General features: G+C 36.6%; 2 long non-coding RNA genes across 2 annotated transcripts; both read right to left on the reverse strand.

Moving 5' to 3' along the window:
- Window positions 1–3,335: 3,335 nt before the first annotated feature.
- On the reverse strand, window positions 3,336–6,452 carry LOC107314415. The gene is made up of 4 exons (XR_001555414.1): window positions 6,196–6,452; window positions 4,500–4,576; window positions 4,039–4,223; window positions 3,336–3,412 (listed from the first exon to the last, which is right to left on the reverse strand). It is a non-coding gene; the product is annotated as an uncharacterized LOC107314415 (long non-coding RNA).
- A 191-nt stretch (window positions 6,453–6,643) lies between these two features.
- LOC107314413 lies at window positions 6,644–18,694 on the reverse strand. Its single transcript, XR_004307514.1, has 5 exons — window positions 18,373–18,694; window positions 18,016–18,239; window positions 13,427–13,554; window positions 8,981–9,125; window positions 6,644–6,749 (listed from the first exon to the last, which is right to left on the reverse strand). It is a non-coding gene; the product is annotated as an uncharacterized LOC107314413 (long non-coding RNA).
- Between the last annotated feature and the right edge of the window lie 2,582 nt (window positions 18,695–21,276).

The raw sequence follows: 21,276 nt of genomic DNA on the forward strand, positions 1-21,276 counted from the left end.
TCTTTTTAATTTGCAAAAATTCTTCTGATATATCCTGTGGCAAATATGTCAGATCATATTTTTACCTTCATGGAAAGAAGTGACTAGTTTCCATCAGATATCACTTAGCATTTAAAGTCTTCTCACGTATGCTCTGTACATGTGTAATCAGACAGCTGCCTCTGACTAATTTTACAGAATTATATAAGAACTTACAAAAGAATAAAAGAAATAACGGATGATGACTAAAAAAAAAAAAATCACATACTAGGCAACAGACATAAAATGTGGATTACTTTTCTTAAGCAAAAGTCAGCATTAATGAAATATCTGTTACTTAAGTCTGATTGTAACGAGTTAACTCAAGACTTGGGATATTTGTGATTTAGTGTAGGACTCGCAATTTGCTCAATTAAGACTTAGGCTTAGTTGAGTTGAACACAAGGATGTAAAAGAATTTCTGTACTGTTGTTCACATGCGTGCAGGCACACATATTCTCACAAACAGGCTGGGCTCATCATCTGTCTTTAGCAGTTTCTTTCCAAGCTGAAATAACATTTCCTCTTTTAGTATAGAGATTTGCTCATGATAGTTAGTATTCCTCAAAGGAATACCTGCAAGACCAAAGCATACTAACTTTCTTTGGAAGACTCCCTACCTGGGTTGACTTAACTGCTACTATATCGAGTTATATATATATATATATATATAATATTATATATATTACATATTATATTTGTTAGCTATTAATTGCTACATTTCAGGTAAATCTGCAGAGATGGAAAGTCTATTGCACTGAACTTGATACTGATTTTACAAAACACAAAGCACACATGCCATGTGAGTGCATGGGCACACATATGTGAGTGTGAAGGGGCTACAAGGCATTACAAGTTAATCTAACTCCATGGATGCATATTTACAAATGATCAATAATTGCTTTTTAAACAAATTTAATGATCTCTGTTGTCCTTCTCTTCATGACTATTTTCAACAGTGCTGCAACATTCCCTTGTATTATATCCCTTCACTCATTAATCCCAGTAAATGGTTGCTCACACATTTTCTCTGTATTTTACTCCCAGAATTTGCCCTCTCACATATTACTCACCTGGGTTATCAGTAATAAACAAGATAATTATGAGAAGCTATCAAATCTGTGACAGGTGGTGAAAGGCAAATGCAAGATAAATCCTAAATCTAAAGTTTATAATTGATGAATAGTTTTGTTGTTGCTGTTTTTTCAATATTTTTGTAATAAATATACTTTCTTTCTATTCCTGACTTATCTATTGTAATTTTAATATTGTATTTTATTATTTATTGTAATTTCAATGAGCAGGTGATTAGCAATATGACTGCTCCTCTTTAACAAGGAAAAGAGATATGCCTAAGAGAGCGTAGTGACTGGGTAATTCACGTATCAGCTACAGCAATTAAGGAATAACAATCATTTAACTCTGAACTCCTTACCTACACAAAAGGTCATCTCTTTTGTTCACTTTTCCTACAGTAGTTTTCCAACCTTGGAAACAAGGTAATTTCCAGGCATGCAAGTTCTGCTGCACGTGACCAAATAGTTTGTACTCTTCAGACTGTTGCCTTGTGCTCAAAAATAGTCTTTGTTTAAATGCTACTGGTTTAATATTTCCAGTTTAACTAACTGTTGGACCTGAAGAACAGCCCATGTTCTTTGTGTTATAATTTGGTTATAGAATTCAGTATGTATTATCTGAAGAATCTGTACTGCATACATAAACAAATTTTAATTGTTAATCAAACAGTTCTGCCCTGTAAAATTCAACAAACTATTTCTCCTCCTTATCCTCCAAAGACCTGAGCTGCTTCTAGCATTCAGATCACATCAGTTTTCCTGTGAGATGTCTAGTTCCTGTGACTCATAACACCACCTACTGGACAATTATGACCAAAATATGACTAAAAATGCTCTCCGTTGGTGCACTGGCCCATGTACACCGATAATGTATTCACACACGCACCTGCTTTGGTCACAGTCTAACACAAATTCCTCTGGTGATGTTTTGAATAGGTATTTTTTAGTGTCAGTGAATAAATACCTGTCAGAATCTAGAACATATTCTTCTTTAGGCCTGGGGAATATTTATGGCACAAAGATAGAAAATAATAAAATAATGATTCATTTCTGGTATTTAAAAAAAGCAGCAGCCTGATGCTCTTTCAGTTAAACCCTGTGTCTTAGTGTATGTTTGTATTCCCATCAGCTAAAATTGTGGCTTCTCCTTACTTCAGTCAGTGAGAAGTATTTAGGAGAAAAGTATGGCTTGTTCTAGCCTTTGGAAAATACCACCATGTTTCTAACAACAAAATTATTTACCTTCCACAAACACTTCAAAGTGCTTGGGAAAGTGCTGCTGAATAAAGATGGAGACCTACTGAGCGCAGTCATAGCTCAACATATTCTCCACTTCTTTTGCATTATATGTGTTGTATACTCTGAGATCACATGGGAACACATGGGGATTGCTCTGGCACTGATTAGGAGCATAGCCCCTGAACTTCTTCTGGCAAGTAGATAGATGTTTGTCAATCAGATGAGACAGTATGTATAAAGAGACACTAAGGGGAATTACAGACTTCTTGCCCTTGTTTGAACGGTTACTGTGATAACCTGAGCACTCTAACCAAAAGTGATGAGGAGCCATTTTAGACGCTAATAGATTTCAACACACCTAATGTGATAATGTCATCACCTTTTTCTTAATATACACAACTTTATTGCTCATGAGGCTCAGTAGGTCATTCACAGACCATGTGCTGAACCATTAGATCTCAATGATTTACAGAAGTGCAACCTGTTGCTTTTAATGTGCAAGAGTGTATATATACATACATGCATACATACATATATATATATATATATATATGTATATATATAAAATACACTTCAGAAAAGTTCAGTGCAGAAAAATAAATGTTGGATATTCTGGGACATTGAACTGCTCTCTTTCCCCCCTCCCCCCCCCCAACACCTACGGTTAAAAAATTAGATAAAAATATATGTTTGTTTCTGTACATGATATAAAAGTGAAAGATTTGATCTTCGTTTTCAGAAAGAAATTCTCATTCTGGACCATTCCTTTGTCTGAATCTAAGATACCATGGAGATTATTTCAACAGATGATGAAATATGAGTTCTCAGATCTCTTGAGTAGTAGCAGAATGAGAATTAGTCCAATAAAAATGATAGACCACTCTTTAAAAACCATGTGCTATTATAAAAGGAAGAGACATTTGTTTCAGTCATATGATAAAACCAAAGTCTGCATATTCAAGACACAAATCTGAACTGAAATAAGGTTACTCACTGTTTGGCAAGAAGTTACCTGTATTTTTTTCTTCGTGTCAAAGATTTTCCTCTTTCCTCTTGGCAGCATTCAGAATACTGTAGGCCTAACATTTATGGCAAAGAGTTATGTTTATTGCTTAGGATGAATAACATACTTTAGATAAAGACATGCAAATCTTTTTATTCTAATACCTTTGTCTAAGGAACAGGAATTGATTATGTTAACCTCAAGGATAATTAAAAAGAGAGAGAAAAAAAAAAAAAAAAAGAAACCTTAATCAGAACTTTGGAAAATTCCACAGAGCATAACCTTCTTTGCAACTCTCTCTTCCCCCCCCTCCCCCCCAATAAATACTGTTGACAAATCTCAAGAAATCAAAGTTTTTCTGTACCAGACAGTTCATGTCTCCTAAATTCCTTATCAAGCTTTTATTATGTTATTGCCACTAAATGAACTGGTAAACAGGTCACGTGATTTAAGAAAAAAATCCCGTGGAGTAAACCAGAAAATGTTGGATAATGTCAGAAGTATGTGTACCCTAATCGTGTTCCATTTAGGTCAAAGACAAAAGATCCTGCTGATTTCAACAGCCTTACTCAGGCCTTAGAAGTATTTTGTTAAAGCCTGATAAAGCTTCAGGTTTATTTCTAGTCGTACTGTGATATCAGTAATTAGAGCATGGCACTGCTGTGTTCTGGTACTCTTGATATCATTCCCATCAGTACATACCTGCCTGGGCAGACGGCATAACTTCAGAGAATACGTTTCCAGAAAATACACCTTGTTTCTTGAAAATGGCTTTCCCAAGGGGTGATACTTTGTGCTACACAGCCATCCTGAGCTGCAGCTTCAGCTTTATGGCATTTCAGCAGTGAGATACTGAGCATAAGCACTGATAATGTACTGCTTCAGCACTTCAAATACACAGGTTAAGGATGGGTGTAAAATAGGATAATACAATTAGGATTTAGAAGCAAATATGTTCACTTAAAGTCAACATACTGTGGCTATTAATCATGTCTTATTGACAGAACTGGACACTTCTGTTTTTCTTAACAGCAGAACTAATAAGCTCATCAAAGTAGTCGAGCCAGGGAGGAAAAAGGCACCAACTCCCTTTTTAAAAGCCATATTATAACACTTTTGACTGTATGTTAATAGATTTTCTCTCGTCATAGTATTTTACTTACCACAAGATGGCACTGTTTTTTATTTCTTTATTCTCAGCTGGCAGAGCCCGCAGTCCTCTCGTGTTTCATCCCGGTCTCTTAAGAGAAAATGATCAGAGAGCAATTGTATTTAGCACACATTTGTTATCTGTTTGTTTGGACCCCCTACTCTCTTTATAATAGAGTAGAAAAATCTGGGGGTAGTGACTTGCAATATTTATTGCTTGCAGACATTATTTCCTTTTCAGACTGGAAGATGCTTCATAGCCCAACAGATCAATTTGAATTTTTAGATTTAGCTTATGTTGGGTCCACTAAATCAAAGAGCTGGTTCAGATGTGAGACCAGTCCAAACATTCTCCTAAAACCATGGTAAAGATTTGGATGGATTTGAGTTTTCAATTCATAGCTAAACAAAGTAAGATGCACAAAAAATTCCAGACAGTGTTTCATACAGTTCTACTATAATAGTGTCTCTTTCATTGTCTATCTAGAAATAGCTTGTATTAAATAAATCTATAAATATAATGCTATTGAGTAGATGCTACTAAACGTTCCCATAATAGACTAGTGGTGCCTACAAGGACAGGGGGGTTTACAGATATCCATATCTATGTAAATAAAGAGACTTTCATTAGTTGAAATAAGAGATGATAAAAAATTATTTCTGTCTTAGTTTACATTCAAAATGTTACAAGTCATTCTATTTATATGAATTTATCATGTTGCTGTTATGCATGGGAGATGTGTAAGTAAGCTTTTTTTCCCAAAGCATGATATCTGCAGAATTCAGGCTTTAAGAAAGCTTACCAAATGACTGTTATTTGAATAAAAAAGTTGATTTGTGCTTCTGCTGAGAATCTATACTAGTTGCTTGCTGACTTCTACAGTACCCCCAGAAAGTATCCAGTGTTTGTTTTCTCTCTTGTGAAAGAACATCTGTTGTGAGTGGTATGAGCTATCTTCTGGGTCTGACCCACCTCTAGTTACTCTTTTAATAACCTAAGTCAGTATGCACAGTAAGTAGGACATGCATGGGTCTCCTTTCCACATAATGGATAGGCAGCGGCAACCTTGCATCTGCTCTTGTGTTAGTCTGTCACTCACAATCAGGGGTTACTTGATGCCTAAAATAATTCCTCCCTTGACAACTAATTCATCTGGGAAGAAAAAAGACTCCATCCAGATGGTGGGAATCTCACAGACTTCTATTTTTTCTTTCTTTTTCTTTTTTTTTAATGGCAAGGCTCTACTCTTTTAATAGACCCTCTCAGGAGTTATATAACATTTTGGTGCTATCATGTACTATTATCAGCTTTTAAGTACATCTAAGAAAATAAATCCTTCCCTGACCTGGCAGAATGCTTCTCTGAAACTGTGTGCTGTCACAACCTTCTACAAAAGTAAGTTTTGGTAACAAATACTGAAACATTTTCTTGGTGTACAAATATGAGACAGAGAAGGGTGTTGTGGTGGGGAAAGGAACAGGACAAATGTTTTTCACCTGATACAGTGTCAGTTTGCTGAGATTTGTTGTGAGCGTCACCATCTGCACACTGCTTGGTAGCCCATAAGCAAAAAAGTCATGGTTTTAGTCCACCACAGAGCAATTGTCTTTGTGATAAAACCTACCACTCCTGTAAATGCAGAAGTATTGCAACATATATCTGCAGAAATGAAGATATAATAATCATGAAAAGATGCCTTATTTCCTTACCTTCAGAAATCAGTCTTCAAGAAACATCTGTTATGTCTGTTGGGGAAGCCTTCACAGTTTCACCCCACAAGGGGGGTTGTCAGCATAATTGATTTTCTATTGTTCTCTTGTAAATGCAGAAGACATCAGCCAGCATGACAGTTGTAATAATATTTTTCATAAATTGAGGTTTCTCTCCTTGGAGTGGACCAGACTCTCATAAGAAACTCAGCTCTTAGGACTTCTGAAAAAAATGAGTTTCTTGACTATGTGTTTGGAGAAACATTAAAGGATTGGAAGTCAAAATACAAACAAAAAGGTATTTATATTTGCCTTTGAAAAGTATTTGGGGAAAAAAAAATACTTGCTGAATATCTGAGGTTGGAAATAGTGACATTATATATTAACCTGCTCCCTCACATTAGAACCCGAAGCGTACAAGAAGCAATCATGCAATACTCACTGTTGACCAGTGATGGACCAGTGGCCACCCCAGCATACATCACCAAGCTCCAGGAGCTCTCGTGGCTTTTCAGTGGTGTCTCAGGGAACATGTATTAAAGAAGGGGCAAAAGCTGTAGGCAGGCAGAGGAGGGGGGGGAAATAAAGAAGAAGCAATGAGGTGAAGGCTGAGGTCAGAGAAAGATAAGGGTAATGAGGTGCTCCAAGGCAGAGCATGAACCTGCAGCCCATTGAAGAGGCCGATGTTGGAGCAAGAGAACAATGTGAGGAGGAAGGAGAGGCAGAGAGGAACTGTTGTGGAACCACTGCACCTCTCATTCATTGAAAGAGGAATCAGGAATGAAGTAGGAAAGTTTGTAGGGGTGGGGGGTGGCCGGGAAAGATGTGTCTTCAGTTTTTGATTTTGGTTCTCAAAAAAGCTGAAGTTCTTTCAATTGGCAGAAAAGTTAATTTTCTCCTGTCTCAAGCTGTCTCAAGCAACAAGCATTGAATTTGCCCTGAAAAAATGCTGTGGTATTTCCATCTGTCAGTAACAGATTAAAAAAAGATTGTGTGGATTCTTTATAAACAACCCTAAGCCTTCACCTACGCTATTTATGTCTAAACTAAAGAAGATCAAGTGATTGATAGCTGGACTCCTATGCCAACAACTTGCCAGACGACTGACAAAATAAATTTGGTGAAACCTGTACATCTCTGAAGGGACCATGAGCAAGACTGAATTCCCAGTCTTCACTGTCTTTTGTAAACTCTGCTAATATTCCACTCTGTTATATAATTTCAAATTATTATATCAATATAATAGTTTGAAATCTACTTTCTAATGAATCATAAGATTTGAGAATGAGTATTCCTTTTGCCTGAATGTTACTAAATCTGTATTAAACACTGATTTATTTGTTTTTAGAGGTTATTTTCTGCTTCAAATGCTATCTTTAGATTTTGTGACCAATGGGCATAGGAATAGTAAGTACCGTTTATCTATGATTAACAGAAATCTGCAAATGAGGGTATTATTTCTTTAAAAGAAGAAAAAAATAATAATACCGTCTCTTAATAAACTAGTCTAGAAACGTTATTTTATCTTTTCCTTATTTTTTCCTTCACAAAATATAATGAAGGTCAAGCAGATGCTGTATGGAAATAAAGAACAAATGCACATATTTCCAATTAAGAGGACTTGTTAGTGAAGTAAGATTAATTGGTCAGACATTAAATTGAAAGTAAAATTCTACAGCAGCAAAGGAAAGATGAAAAGCTTAGAGTGATTTTCAGAAATTATGCTGTCATGGACTTGGTGGTACCAAACTGAACAATTTCATGTAGTGCCTTCCATTATAAAGAATATTTGGAAACTGAAATGAAATATGATTTTGAATCAACCCTCTATAAATATCATCTAAGTGCCTAGAAAGTTCAGATAAATGAAGCATCTGAACAGAAAAGCCTTGGAAACATGAATCCCTGGGCAAAGTTAGGACTGCAATCAGCCAAAACATCTCCAGTGCAGCTGATCTTATTTTATTACTTGGGAAATGGAATTTACCAACTTAAATAAAAATATTTTAAACTGAATTAGTTAAACAATTACAAGACTAACAACCTTCATTTTGAAACACTGCTCAGTTTGAGTAGATTTTGAATTTGAAAATCCTAGTGAATTTTTTAGTGTGAAATGGAGTTCCCCAACAAATCTCCTTTAATGTGAATATCCTTTCCTGCTATAATCACAGTGGCAAAAAGTTCAATTATTTTTTCCCAGGGATGAACTTCAGAAATTAATGATGATTATTGCTGGCAATTTAACATTACTTTTTTTTTTTTCTTTTTTTTTTTTTTTCTCCTCATCTCTTTTTTTCTTCTGAATTCTAGACACGAGTATCAACTCTGATGTTTACATTGATACAGATGGAAAAATGGAACTTCATACTTCTGGGAAATAATGTTCTGTGCCCTGCAGAGCAAGAACAGCCCTGGATAGCCCCATTGGTCCTAGAAAAACCCTCCCTGACTGCATTTTGGAATAACCGTGGATCAATAAGCAAATGCTTGAAGGTTTTTTAAGTGCTTATAATTTATGATTTTTTATACGAGATGCTTGATCACAGAGATACCCTAAACTACATCACAAAATCATCTGAAAATGTTCCAGCTTGGAAGAAGGAAAAGGAAGGATGTAACATTGGGTTTGTTATGAAGTTGGATAAAAACAAGAATTGTACATGAATGGACCCTGAGCTTTTTATTTATTATTTTTCATCTCTGCAGTCAAATCCTCTGAACAGAGATCAGCAACATGAGACTTTGTCATCTTTTCTGGCAACAGTGAATTAATTCTGCTTACCTTTTAACAAATGCCAAGGTACTGAACTGGCTGCTGGATGAGCTTTGAGCAGAGCTTGTTGCACTATAGAAGATTTCCATTTTTGTCTGTTCTTTTAGTCTGGTGCAGTGAAAAGTTGACACTAACTGCTGAAACTCCTCAGGATCTGAAGGCAAAGAAGATGGTCTCAGACTCCCAAACCATGAATTAAGTCAGACTACAAGAGACAATATATAGCAAGTATCAGATCCTAGTCTGTAGCAACCAAAGGCCAATTAATTTAGTTTAATACATAAAAATCACTTTCCTTGATCTAAGAAATCTACCAGTGCCCTATCTTGGCAAAACCATGTCATGTTCTTTTTGCATTTCAGCTTAGTTTTGGGAAAATATTGTTTTGTATATTTAGTTTAGCTCCAAATTCTCTTCTGAACGCAGCTTGAAAGATCTGAGTAATGCATGAGTAATACCTACTAGGCAAGGAAAACTCTGAAATAAATATGAAGAGACAAAAGGAAACTTTCTGGTAAGCCAAAAGAAGAAGCAGGCTTTGTCACTTGCAGAAGAAATAATCTTTATTAATGGGAAAACAATGAAAAACAAACACCAAATAAGATCAGAGCCAGTCTTGTAAATCAGTGTATCTTGCTTGTTGATTTAAAACCTGATTAAAATCAACCATTTCCATCAGTACTCCTTTTCCACTCTACTTAAATGTACTATCAATTATGTCACCCTGCCTTCTTCTGAAGGAGAGTGAAGGGTATTTGTAAACATGTTGTGTTATTTTAGCTGTGTTCTTGTTCCTACAATAATTTTGAAGATTTCTAACTTCTACTATAAATTACAAAGTGATTTTTGAATCCAATGTCTGTTTCCAGAAATGCTTTTCTTTTATACTGACATTAATAATTAGGTGACTTCTCTTTATACTTTCTGTAAATGTCTTTTACACTGTAACTAGAGAAGAGATGAGGAACTGATAGGGAAAGGTAAGGTCAGTGCATCAGATTCTTTCATGTAAGAGTTTTCCAAGCAGGATTTAAATAGCTATTATGGCCTGATTTATTTTTTATTTTGGCAATAACTCTGTAAGTGAGCCTTTGTGTTAAAATGCCTGTATGGAGCTGCCCCTACATACCATTTGTTGCATCAAAGACTTTCTGTTTACAACCATCTCGTGGCACCTGGTTGCTACAAGGTTTGCAGTTCTCACATTTTCTGAATGTCAATGAACTATAAAATAATTAGCAAAGAATCAGGTCATTTAACTTGAATCAATTTACGACACTGTGTTTTCTCAGCGTTGGCTCCATCACCTATGTCAGCACTATGTGGGCAGTCCCATTTGTACCACCTTAAAATTGGATTGATCATACATTAGCTAACAGTTATTCACACATTGCCCTGTGGAATAATTTCACAAAAAGCTGTATAACTGAGGAGATGAAAAGGAGTTGGATTTCACTGCTAGTTTAATATGTGCAGCTGTTTCACCCTGACATCCCTTTGCTAAATGTTCAGGAAACTCCATGGTCTAACACATCATTAAAAGGCAAAAAAGAATTCCTAATTCTCCTGAGCATCTCAACTCCAGATAAGAGTGATAGCCTAAAATATATCATCTGCTTTAAGTTCCGTGTAGCTGCCACATAAAAAGAAAACTTCCATGAACTATTTCTGAAGGATACGAACTCTAAGGCAACTGCACTAGAGATTTAGCTGAACAATAATGTTACTATAATATGGGGCTAAGACTAGCATAGTCTGAATCTAGAAGTTCAGTTGGCAGCAGTAGAGCCATGCTTGCAAAGTTTGTACTGTATCATCAAAGCACAAACTTCACTACCCTTGGAAATTCTGCTTAGCCTTTGCATCTCCTGTTGCATAATACCATGAGATAGATGTGCAACTAAATCATCATCTATTGGATTAGAAACTATCAGAAAATATGCTCTAAAAATATGTTAGTAGTTTTGAAGACTGTATGGTATTAAAAGAAAAGAAAAAATAAAACCTCCAAGCATTAATTTATTTATTCACAGTGGTTTCAAAATGTCAGTCAGTCAGGGTTTTTCAAAGGAAGAGGAAAAAAGCACCCAGAGGGAGAAACCACGTGGACTTAGAGAAGCCATGTAATCAGCGGGTATGCCTTTCTACCTGCTGATTTTAACTAGGAGTGATAACCACTCAACTCAACAAAGTCTTTCCAAGGAGGAAGGGCACCTTGTCAGTGTAATGTCTTTGTCCAAGAATATACAGGATGTTTAGCAAGTCCCTTTATTTTTTTTTTTTCCTCTTTCTTCATTTTGTCCAGGCAATTCTTAACAACTAAAAAGAAATAAGACCTCTTCTGGCCTCTAACCTTAGTAGCAATAATGCTGATGTTGCACCATTAGTGGTAAAATATTGGATTCATAATCTCGAAAGCATTGGTTGTAACACAACATTTCCTTGTTATTCAGAGTATAAAACTGACCAAGTACATTTTATTCATATTAAGCTTTTAACTTTTATGTGGGAGAGGGGATGAGGAAGCTTGCTACATTAAAGTGCATAAATTCACCTCTGACATGGGACAGAAGACCAAACAATTCTTTATGTGCACAGATATATGTTCAAGTGGAAAGGTTGACGATGTTCTTTAATCTTGACTAAAATGCTGACTCAGTCATGACCCAGCTGCATAGATGAGTGAATTGCTACTGCTGTTCAGCCATTATTTCTGGCTAAATTGTTTTACAAGAATGAGGAGTCTTGGCTACCCTTTCAGATATAAAGTTCCACTGTAAGAACTAGGTTATTTTTCTCAAAATATGTTGTCTTCTTTCTTATACCAGCAAAGTAGTATTTAAATACATTAAGTAGTATTCTCTAAGTACCCTAGCGAACTAAAGCATATAATCACTCAGTTAACAAAAATATTTTGATAGAATCTGTTCTTCATGCTCATAAAAAATTCCTACACAGTAAAAATAACTGAAAACAGTCTGTAAGCTGTATATAATAAATATAAATATATATATATATTTATATGTATATATATGTGTGTATATATATATATATAAAAAAATAATAAATACATATATCTGTAGGTGTAAAGTCTCCATGGTTAGTACAAGGGCAAGCTCTGGTGTTTGCCAGTGTTGCTTTTTGTCTAACCAAACGTAGTTGATAATGGGATTCTATTGAATTTCATGATATTAGCAGTCAGTGGAGATGTGGAGATCTCCAACAACGTGGAGATACGTATTAGCATACTAATTTTATGTTCTGATTCTTCTTTCTACAAAACTCCTTTATCCTCATGCTGCTATAAAACCTTCAGCATTGTTTCTTCCAGGGCATATTACTCTTACTGGAAAGAGATTCTTAATGGCAACCTCCAAAGCAGTCCCCTGTCATGTAGTGATGGAGTTCTTATTGCTTATGCTCCAAAACACTGCCTCATTGCCAAATGTCTCATAAGGCCAGGAACTGACAGAACAGTATAGTTCTCATTTTCCCAGTTTGCCATCCATGCAATTTATAGTGATATAAATAAGATCTCATTGTGAGAGTCAAAGAAACTGTACAGTGAGAATGAATAAGGAGATTCGCACAGCAGTCTAGAGAGTGTGACTGGTCAGTGCCTACTTGTTTTAGTATGAACTTATTTTCAGTTGCAAATTCAGATTTCAAAATAGCATTTAGAACTTTCATTGTGATAAATGAGAAATATGTTTCTCTATTGAGAAACTTAATCCCTCAAACTTTCAGATCTATAGTTAATCAAGATGCATGTTACAAGATAGTCAAAAGCTCCAGTCACCTTGATAGTTTTATCATATGACTTACACAATTTTCTTGTCCTATTCTACATAAAAAGGTGCTTCTCCAGATCTGAAGCTGTATCTTCAGCCATTTCTCTAAAAAGTTCCTTCTAAATATAATTCTGCTAAGGACTTAGTTCAATACCTGTTAGAGGGATAGATAGACTTAAGTTTAAAAGGTCCTAAAGTAAACAAGCAAAGTAATACAGACCTTACAGCATTTGCTGGCTCTGGTTCAAGCACTTCTGCCACTCTGAAACAGCATTATGCTAGAGTTTGGGTGAAACTCTAAGGTGTCTCATGTGACATTGCTCATTTTGCTCTGGTTTAAACTGTATATCATGAATTTCAGATTCAGAACTGAATCTGTGCTCTCTCAACATCTTGAATTACTGCAATTCTTTGAGTTTATTTTGGGCCTAGTTGTTAGGAAATACAAATGCAAAAGAAACTTGGTTATAATATTTTTAGAGCCACTAGCACATCTTCCCAGCACTGAAGACTGGAGCCAAAGAAACAGATACCATCTCCTGAAAATATTTTACCACATCATTTAGAGGCTACTGATAAATTAGAATATTACAAAAGGAAGAAATTATTCTCAACTACCTGCAATTTTAGGTGTTGTATACTTGTATATGTAAGTGCACATTACCTTTGTAATGGAATGTATATCTGCAAATCTGCTCTCTTCAGCTTCCTGCAGCATTCTCCTGCAGCCAGGCCTTTACAGCACTGTCCTCTGTCTTGTAGGCTTTGTGGCTGACAGATAGAAGAAAGCACCTGAAAGAGGAGAGGAATGCTATCAGAACTTTTCAGGATAGGTTTGAGTTCTAAAGTGACATTATAGCAAAATATGATTTTGCCAGATAATCAAAGAATGTCTGTAAGTAAGAAGAGATACTTCTGATCACAATACAGAACTCAGCTTCATTTTTACTTCATCTTCCCTGAAGTAAGTAGGCCTGAGATAGAGCTCAGCTCTTGCCCTTGTGTATATCATGAGGAAAATGCTAAGAGCATGACTTGTGTAAACAAACTTAGAATCATCACTGGCTTCCCAAAGCAAGCCCTTGTGTTACAGATCAGGTTTACAGGCTGTCATAGAAGTCTTTCCTGGGAGCATAAGTTGGTCAGTTTCTGAGCCAGCAGCGAAGGGTATAAGGTTATAACAGTTAACATACTCTTGAATGGCAGAGCACCATGGGTCATTGGTAAAATGGAAGGCTTAGCAATGGATCAAATTGTATCTGCCAAGTATATTTATCTTTCTGCTTGCTAAGTGTTAAAGAGTCCTGGTGACACCGATAAGGGAACTGTTACTTATATTTGCAAAGCCTAAATACATCGGGTCGTGACCCTGATTGGATAAGTGGTAGCTAACTCTTATGGCTTTCTAACAATAGAGAAAAATTACAGCACTGGTAATTGGGCACCAGCTTCGGAGGAAAACGTGAATGGCAATAAGTACAAAGGCAGATTTTGACTTTCTGACTCCTTGGCATGCTTTACGGAGTATATGGACCATGCCACTTTAGTCTGATCTTCACAAAGGAAATGTCTTTGAACAAGCCGAGACTGACAGCTTTTTTCTGACTCTGTGTGAGGTTGAAGTCTGGGACTTGGCACTCATGTCACTGGTGCATGACAAAAAGTAGAGAAGTAACACTTTAGAAACACAGTAGGCCTTCTGCTGCTTCTTTTGTTGCCTGGACAGTCCAGCGTTCTTTCGTATCACAGAAATACAATAAAGGTGCTAGCCATCGATTTGGTCAAGGATGAAACTGGCATAACAGACCTGCAATGGTGCAGAACTAATCTGCAGCCAGGCCTTTCCTGTGTGATAAGCCCACACCCAAGTAACCTAATCTGCAATGGGAAATCACACACACAAAAAGTGCCCAGCATTTAGTGATGGCCTGAATTTTTTCACAGTCATTTGAAGGTTTCCATTGGGGTCCTCTAGTCATTTGATGTGGCAATTAGCAAGAGGACTTTTGTACTCCAAGGAGATGAAACGGCCCTCTCCAATAATTATTTTATGCCTTGAACAGAAACAAAAAAAAAAAAAGCCCAAGGAGTAGATAACATTGTTACATCAAACAGCAAATGGGTTGTGCTTCTAGCTACTTATTTTCTTTCATTAAAGCAAAGTGCTACTTTTCCCATGAGAAAAAATCCTTGAAATTATAAACCTAAATTTCCCCATATTGTCTCTAGACTATCTGTGTTTTTATCTAGGTTTCTAATGCAGTCTGTTTGCTTTGATCCTGCAGCATTTTATAATTCTTATTTGGTTTAAAAACTATGAAAAATTAGGGGGAAAGTGTTAGCACCATATGTAAAATCTTGTTTTCTTCCCATCAGAGCCAAACACATCACAAGATAAATTAACAGATTTTTTACTTAATATGCTTAAGAACTCGCGTATTCTCCATCAATAATTTTATGTAAGATAGAAGAGTTTGATTCCTTCACAGTCAGTATAATCTGTGCTGGAAAAGCTGCATATGAAATGCAGTAACTGGCTTCATTCACATCATGACTTCCCAGTTACAAGAAGACTGTAAGTGAGGGAATTAAGGCTTGGAGATAGCTCTCTAAGAAGCACAGCATAAGCTGAAGTCAGAACCTACCAGTTCTTTTGCACTATGAATATTTAAGCGAAGCCTATCAGACTTTCAGTTACTTATTTCTTTGTTTGCATCCTGCCTTTCTTTGTAGCTGAGCAAAAATGTAGCATTGTAGATACAAGCAAAAACAAAAAAAAAAAGAAAGAAAGAATAAAACCAGATATCTAAGCATGTTTAGAATTTAAACAGATAAACTTCTATTTCATTCCCTAGTTTATTGAGGCACCTATACATAAAACTGAAGATTATTTCACCAGCAGCACAGTTTCTTTTGCAGGAAATTAAAGATGTGTTGATTTGTCTGGGATTAAATCAGAATAGTTCTATTTCCTTTTGGACTTATTTTTCAGTCACGTTAACTGATGAAATTACATTATTCTTTTACATTGAAACATCCCTTTGCAAATGTGCTCTCTAAAGAAAGGGGGTAGATCTGGTTGTGCAGACATATGCTGTTGCTACACATATTTAACTTTTCACCCACACTATAAAAAATCCCTAACCCATCCAGCATGCTGTTATCAGCATTTAGTCCTAATGAAAGAAATCATTTTTTAAAGGAAGAATGAGTGGGCCTAATTATGTTCTCACTTAAGCTGAGTGCAAAGGAGATCAGAATCAGAATCTATATGCTTTTTTTTTTTTTCCTCCTTTTTCTCTTCCAGAAAGACAAAGTGAATAAGCTTATCAGCTTCACTGGTAGCTGGTCTTCCAGTTAGCATTTTGATTATACAAAATTAATTTACTTTTCCACTCCTGAGAAATTACATAAACGTGTGTTACAGATTGTATGCCACAGTGCCACTCCTTTGTCTGAGTCACAAAATGTTTTACTTCATTGATGATGAGCTTTCCTACAAATATTTTACTTCTGTACAGAATATACTCAGGAAAAGTAATGGACTATTTGTGTTGTCTGGAGCTGGATGAATACACTGCACATCATTATCTTTTTACCAAATTCTATCTTGTTTTTGTGGATCAGTTTTATTGCCTGCATGATTTGATGGGCAGCTATTAAACTGATCACAAGCCATAACTTGCAAATAGTTGGGAGCCATAATTTAAGATGAGTTGCTAGGACCTTTCCATATACCACCTAGACAGCTTACAATCATCATTTTTGTGCAAGAACTCACAGTTATTTATTCAAATATCACATCTTTAGGCAATTTTAACTCTGATCACAGGATATCTTGATTTCTTGCCTTTCCTTTCTTTTGTATTTTATCCCCTAGGATTAACTGCTCATGCAACTATTCTTACTGAACTATGGTAGACAAAAATCATCAAGGTAGCTCTCTTGTCAGGAAGAGCTCCAGACAAGATATAAGTGGTCCTAGCAGAAATCACAGATGGACACAGCCTTCATCTCAATGTGGAGGCAAGGTCGGGGCTGTGAACAGTTTGCAAAAGTGAACAGCAGGCTGAAAGATAGAAGGGCTAGGTCTTCACAGCTTCACTCAACAGAAAAACCCAATGCAGCCATAATTTGAACCAACTATTCAAGTGTGGTTTAGCATCACTTGTATATTAGACATTTCCATACACCACACCCAGCACCCCTACATGGGAGTCAGGTGGGGCTCTCTGCCAGGAGTTTACTTGTATCAGAGAGAGAAGCATCCAATTGGTGAAGGAATATATTTCTCCATTTCATGCAGTGGCTTCACTCCACAAGTCAGTGTAAAGAATATCAGGTGTGAAGACCCTATGGACCCATCTGCCTTTTGACATCCCAGATGCTCTTTGGCATGCTGCTGTTCTCTAGAAGAAATGGGGAGGGCGTGGGGGGTGGGGAACAAAACAGTGCTCTGATCCTCACAGATTTTTCATCTTTGTACTGCCAAGTTCTGATTACAACACAGTAAACATGTGATCTGTATAAAGGCGAACCATTTTTAAAGTATCCATCATTTCCTACTACTTTGAATACAAGTGCTACCGCATGCATGAGTAAAAGGCCTGCAGCACGTGAAAATGCTTTGTCAGTTCTTCATGGGAGAGCAGAGCCCCTCTCATTTGTCAAAGAAATTCCCAAGCTCCTCGCAATGATTGCAACGATTGACCTGCTTTCATGGGGAAGAGATGCAAATTCCAAACTGGATTGCTGAAAGCAGATGGAGTACTGCACTTAAGTACAATTCATAGGAGTGTGTACAAAGATAAGGATGTAGAACTAGCAGAGGACTAAAGGTGGAAGAGAACAGCTCTTCCCAAATAAGCTTGTATTAGAAGTAAATAAACATAAATAAGAAAAACATTATGAATATTAATACATTGCAAATGAGCTTTGGGTCTCAGGAGGATCTGGAGAAACCTACTGTCAGCTGCACCCACACTAACAATCCATTACCCATCTATCCTGCTGGAAAAGATGATAACAGTTCGTGGCATTGTAATAGTTAGAATGCTTAGGGATGCTGGAGCAGTCATGACCACAAAGCACATGGCAGTTGTCTGAATACTTATGCAAATATTTCTGTGGTTTTGATTTGTCTTAAGCTGAGCTGTTGCTGCAACTGTACAGATAACTTTGACCCATTCATGCAAGAACTTCTATGATTAGTTTCCATCTGCCAAAATGGAAGAAGTGAAAATATTAACTCACCATGATCCTGAGATGAATCACTGAAATGGAGGTTTGATCCTTAGAACAGAATGAAGCCACTGATTCAGAAAGGTACTTCGGAGTGTGTCTTGCTGGCAGCTTTCTCTCCTGTCTCATTGACTTCAATAGGTTTCAGACTGCAGCTTAAGTATTTAACTGAGATATTTATCTTCAAAATCCTTTTTTAAGGCCATAGTTACATGGGAATGTTGCACTGATTTGACCTGGGATATGAATTTAATTGATTTAGATAAATCAGTGCAAACTCTTGTGGGAATATATTCATTTTAGTGTAAAAAGAGAAGCTATTAGTTTGTCTTAAATTAGCTTGGCTTTAAATTAAATTAATCTACTTACCTAATTATTTAACCAGGCTTTAAAGCCAAGATTTAAAATGCAGCTGAAGTAAAACCAATGCACTTTCCCTGTAGACATCAGGCTTTTGACCCCATTGCTTGAATTATGTAGTCTTCATTCTTCAATAAAATGATTCTGTAGTCATCTCACAGAGTGGGTGTGGAGAGAAGCCGACAGCAGTACATGTGTTCCCTCGAGTCCTTTAACAATAAAAGCCAGATTCCTTTGGTTTGACCTATGAAATAGATGTCTTCTTGTGTACTTCTAAAAACATGTTTGCAGTCTGCTCTGGGGATATACATGTACATATGTTCTTTTAACTGCCAGAGATGCTGTAAAAAACATCAGAGTTTAGGAAATGACAGAGTGAGTGGGTGGCAAGAAAGGATCACATAATCCTCCAAGAGAGCCTTTTGAGCGATTAGAGAGACTAATTTCAGGATGTGAACAGCAGCTGTGCATTTTCACTACTTATAGTGCATCAGAATTCTTACAAATCTGGGACAACATGACCAAGAATTTGTAGGGGCTTCAATGAAGGCTCAGAATTGCAGCCAACCTCATGCCTCCCTGCCCTCATCCTCCCCACCTCAGTGTCATTAAGGAAAGGAATGGTCAAGGGAGTCTAGTGCTTCACTTAATTGCATTTTACATCACTGTTTTTTCAGTGATAAAGCGAGATCGTGTACTTCAACCAGCCTGTAAATATTTCTTTTGAATATCACTTGAAAAACGTCTCTCTTATTGGTCAAGGCAAAAGGAACCAGATCTTACTGCTAAAGGACCCACTCTTTTCCAGGGTGCTGACTCTGTCCAGTACAGAAGCACATATGGTACACATATACAGACAAAGAAAGACCCAGTATTTAAATCTGTGAAATAAAGAAAAACACAGTCATCTCTCCTGAGTCTAAATGGTCTACAGGCTTCTATTGCTAACATTCACCACTATCCAAGCTAGATGCCTGTGGGGGAGCATGAGAGGAGGACAGCTGGAGATGGCAGTAGCATCACTGAATTTCAAAGTCTGTTTTTGCTGCTCTGGTTTTGAACTTGTGAACAGACCAATGTCCTAAATCCCAAGGTGGGCCTGTCTTAATAGCGCTTCTCACAGCAGATGTCCAGGAGGCTTACTAAATACGTGAAGGGCTGCTCCACATGCTAAGGTAGATAGTATGGACATTCCTGTGATGCTCACACAGGCTCTGATGTTCCCTTGACTTTGAAAATAACTCTTGCTACCTCACCTGCATTCCCACATTCTTCATCTTTTAAATGCCCAGGTAACAAGCCAAATGAAAATGAACTGAGACCCAAATATAATGGAGATTCAAAACAAAAAATTAAGGGGCAATTGTATTTTCTCTGGTTCAAGTTTTTAATGCCAAATGGATTAATTGGGAGATTAATCCAAGACACTAAACACTGATACAACTCAATTACACATGGTATAATAGGATGCCATTCAGTTCCTTGGCTATTTTGTTCCCTCCCCATGGGGTAGTCCTGTCTGTTTAGATCATAGGTTCCTAGCTTGCTATTGCTAGTATCTATCACAATAGCAGTCTTTTCACAGCTGGCCCCTTGGTAACCCAGCAAGATTATATTTACTATCAGTATCGTTCATTGGGAATTTTTCCATTAACTTTAACTGGAATTAGACAAGGCTCATAAATGATTTGAAATATATTACTCATAATATAATGCTGAGGCAGAGATGTGAGTCGGTATGTTTTTTCATGGAATGTCAAAAGTCAGAAGCAGGTTCAATCCTAGACATTGTTCCAGTCTCTAACTTCCGACATCCTGCAAAGCAATGTGCTTTGTATGTTCTTAGCTTGATATGACAAAAGCTGAAAGTAAAACCAAATGTGTTTCTGTGGCTTTGATAGCAAAATATTCTCTAAGATGGAACAAAACCCAGTATGCACAGGGTATGACTGCATGTGAGAAACGAGTATGGCTTTATGTCAGAAGTTTCAGTGCAATTGCAAGGGAAATGTATACTAAATAACAGTGTTTAATCACCATTAACACTGTGATTTATCAAGTATGCACTTATATTTGTATACATCAGCAAGGCTGTGTCCCCCAAACACTTGATCTCAATCACTCAAATCAATGGATATTAGAAAATTGTCATTCCAATTATGGTTCACATTAGTAGTCTCAAGACCAGTCATCACAAAGAGTCAGTATCTGACTGAAATATTTGCATTAGGATACTTGTTGTTGAAACATGGATTTTTCTCAACGTGAGATTTTTGTGCAGTATTACTTATATAAATATATATATTCTTTTTTTGTTTGTTTGTTACAGATTTTAACTCAATATTTTTATGCAGGTGTTTTTCAAGATAATTTGGAACAAATTTCATCTGTTTATATTCCTTTTTAATACCAAAACTGAGAATTGTAAGCACTGCTGAAATGATTTCAAAAGCAGTTTAGGCGCAAGTTTCAGTTAAACACTGAGTGAAATCTTGCGAAATCAGGTTCACAATCAAGCTGAGAGTAATCAATGCAGTAGGAGTACAATAATTACTATTTCACTTCTTGCAATATTATTTGCCTAAGAATTGAAAGGGACATCCCATACTGTTTTCACAGTATGAGAGAAAATAAATCTTTGCCGTTATCACTTGAATACTAGGAAAACAAAATTTGCAGTACTCCTGGCCCAGCAAAGAACAACTTGTCTGCCAGCAAAACTCTTGGGGAAATAACCTGGAGGTAATGTCAGTTCACTGCAATATGATCTCTGGGTGAAGGAGCGTACTGGGCTACAATTCAGATGCTAAGAAACTTAGAAAATGGAAAACAAAAGGACCGTTTTATCTTCCAAAGTCAGTATACTGATAACCCAGCTCTTCAGATCAATAGCAGATTGCTCCATAAACAGGA

This window comes from Coturnix japonica, chromosome 5 (assembly GCF_001577835.2).
Source record: "Coturnix japonica isolate 7356 chromosome 5, Coturnix japonica 2.1, whole genome shotgun sequence".
Lineage (NCBI taxonomy): Eukaryota > Metazoa > Chordata > Aves > Galliformes > Phasianidae > Coturnix > Coturnix japonica.